General features: G+C 31.9%; 1 long non-coding RNA gene across 1 annotated transcript; it reads right to left on the bottom strand.

Moving 5' to 3' along the window:
- Positions 1 to 1,782: 1,782 nt before the first annotated feature.
- Positions 1,783 to 3,048, bottom strand: LOC139785385 (uncharacterized). Its single transcript, XR_011721929.1, has 2 exons — positions 2,848 to 3,048; positions 1,783 to 2,780 (listed from the first exon to the last, which is right to left on the bottom strand). It is a non-coding gene; the product is annotated as an uncharacterized lncRNA (long non-coding RNA).

Genomic DNA, 3,048 nt, shown 5'->3' with positions numbered 1-3,048 from the left:
AAGACAGACATGTTGTACAGTGTGACACATCCTTGCGATCCAGAGCTCATACTACAGTTGATCCCTGATCCTGTTCATGTTTTCAAAAATTTGGAAGAAATGTTTATGGAACATCAAATTATATATTTAGCACAAGATATTGTAAATACATATAAATTATCTAGCAATATTGTTGATGTAGGCCATATTGAATGGCTAGAATCATATCAATCTGAGCATTATAAAGAAGTAAAACTTGCACCAAAGTTAAACAAAAACGTGTTAAAATCAAGCCACTTTAGTGGAATGAAAGTCGCAAATTCTACTAGTGTTATCAATCATGTTACTGCGTCTGCATTAACATTTCTAGTTCAAAAAGGTGATGAACCTCAAGAAATGGAAACAACAGCCTAGTTTATCAGGTTAATAACAAGATGGTTTGACATAATGACTGGAAGAAAGCTATGTCATGCTTTGAGTTTTCACAACCGTGAAGAATATCATGCTGCAATACAACATTTAAAACTAGTTTGTCATGTTTTCAGAAATATGAAAGTTGGATGTGGTCAATGGAAACCATCCCAAACCCATGTAATACTTACCACTGAATCAATGATTCAGTTACAAGATCGTTTGTTAAATGAGGAAGAATTTAGTTTCTTTTTTCCGGGACGAGCAAATCAAGATAGTTTAGAAAATGGGTTTTCAAATATACGTAGAGGATGCTCCAAGCCAACTGCTCTTCAATTTAAATCTAGACTAAGACAGATGTGTGTGATAGACGGAGATCAAGCAATACCTACTTCTAGTTATTCATACGATAAAACTCCTTCTCTTATAGCTGTATTACTTATGAAATTAGATACAAATGAAAATGAACAAGCTATAGAAACACATACCGATTTTTCTACATTAAATGATTGTGAACCTATGTCAGAACATGTAAAACAAATATTTTATAGAATGTGTGGATATGTTGTTTTTAAGTTGAGAAGGTCAATCAAATGTGAAGCTTGTTATCTAAAATTACAAGATAATTCCGAATATACGTATACACCAACTTCTTTAGCTGCTTTTGTAGATATTACAGATTATACTCCTGGAGCTCAAATAAGAGTTAGTCCTGAAGTATTTCATATTCTTGAAGGGGCAGAAAAAATTGTATGGAAAATTAAGTCCAGAGTATTACTTTTGGGTAAATCTTTGAATAACAAATTTGTATCGCATTGCAATATTGCTTTGAAACATCTCCCTTTAAGTACTTGCCATAATATTAAACAAACCTTAATATCTCGATTTCTGTCAATGCGTCTGAAACAACTATCAATACATTTAACTAATGTAGAAAATGAAAACGTCAAAATATCCTCAGCTTTTGCAAGTAAAACAATGGGAGCAGGACTTTTAGCTGACAGATTCAAACCGAAAAAGTATACACGAAAATAGTAAATATGGATAGTAAACCAAGTTTTGCGATGTAAACCAAAGTTTATAGATGTTATAACTATTCTGCGATATTTTTATTTATGTGATGTTTAAGACTGTTATTTAAAATAGCAAATTATCTCATTATTATTGTTACTTGCTAAATATCTATTTTATTTTTTTATAAATGATTGATATTTTATGTAATTAGACAATTCCAGAATTTTTTGTTTTTTATGATATCCATGTAAGTATTATTACGTAATACATATTTCTTTATAAAATAAACTAATTTGTAAAATACTTTACATATTTCATGACTATAATGTTCATACCTAAACCTTTATACCTTTCATAACTAAACAGTAAAACACAACGTATTGCCAAATATTATTTTATTATTATAAGATATTTGCTTCTAACAAGCCGGTGTATGTTTAAAATATGATATACATATACATAAGTTTCACTTATGAGATTCTAATTTGAAAGCAATGATAAATTCCACACAAATCACATATTCATGAAATAAAATCTTTAAAAATTAATATATTTAAAAGTTATTGATATCATTAACACTTCAGTGGATCAATATTAAATTTATAAAAGCGAATTCTTTTTCAAATAGAAAGAGACATATACGAGTGTACAAATTTGATGTGCTGTTTCCTTCTTCCTAGAGTTCTCGATGAAGGGAATGGAGCAACAAGTTCCGTTATCTTCTTATAGCCATGCGATCCACATGCAAATTGCAACTGCAGTCCTTTCTTGATTGTTTCATCCGACCATGTAGAACCTCTCGTAGTGCCTCTTAAAACAGCGTTTTGTTGGTCTTTATTTACAACTTTATTGATTATACAGCTATATTCTTCGACTTTTTCTTCCAAACACTTAATTTGACTTTTCAAGGTTTTATTTTCTGTCTCAGCAATTTCAACTTTTTTCTTTAGCAACTTCAATGTTTCTGGACTAGGCAAACTTTCGGTGAAGACTATTTTACTTGTAGTACTTGTAATATTTTCTGGTAATGTATTGATGTCTTGGGCTAGAACAGAATTTGACTCGGTATTTTCTCTTTCATGTACTACTTGCTTTAATGTATCTATAGCAATGGGTTTTTTGTTTATGATACATTCTGAAATATGGGTATACTTCTTTTTACGAGATAGAGTACTTTCTCGGCTATGATTATATTCTCTAGATTCATTAACATTCTTGTCTCCCTGAGACCTTTTATTTTCTACATTTGATTGAATTTCTAATAAAGGTGTCCTCTGTACTGATTTATGACATTTACAAAAGAATGTCGGTATAGCACTTTTTTCAATAAATTTTCTTTTGCCCACGCAATGTACTGCCGATGGATGGAAATGAACCTAAAATGCCCAACATGAATACATTAGAACATAATTGATGTACCATAATACATTTATACATACGTACGTTACAGTACTAACTTCGCACAGCCGAGCCAATTTTGAAGGCTGCCAATCTTTTTTTTTTTGTTTTTGGTTTCCCGTAGGAAGAGGGGAAATGCCTCGCGCATCTTCCCGGGCCCCGGCACCCGAGGTATGTGGGGCTTGCACCCACTAAAACCCTCCTCCCTGAAACATAGCACGCTGGACAACAGTTGCGATACGCGGA

Source organism: Temnothorax nylanderi, unplaced genomic scaffold, assembly GCF_030848795.1.
Source record: "Temnothorax nylanderi isolate EJ_2023f unplaced genomic scaffold, tnyl_v1.0 TNYL_tig0791_pilon, whole genome shotgun sequence".
NCBI lineage: Eukaryota > Metazoa > Arthropoda > Insecta > Hymenoptera > Formicidae > Temnothorax > Temnothorax nylanderi.
This window is presented reverse-complemented; position numbering and strand designations above follow the sequence as displayed.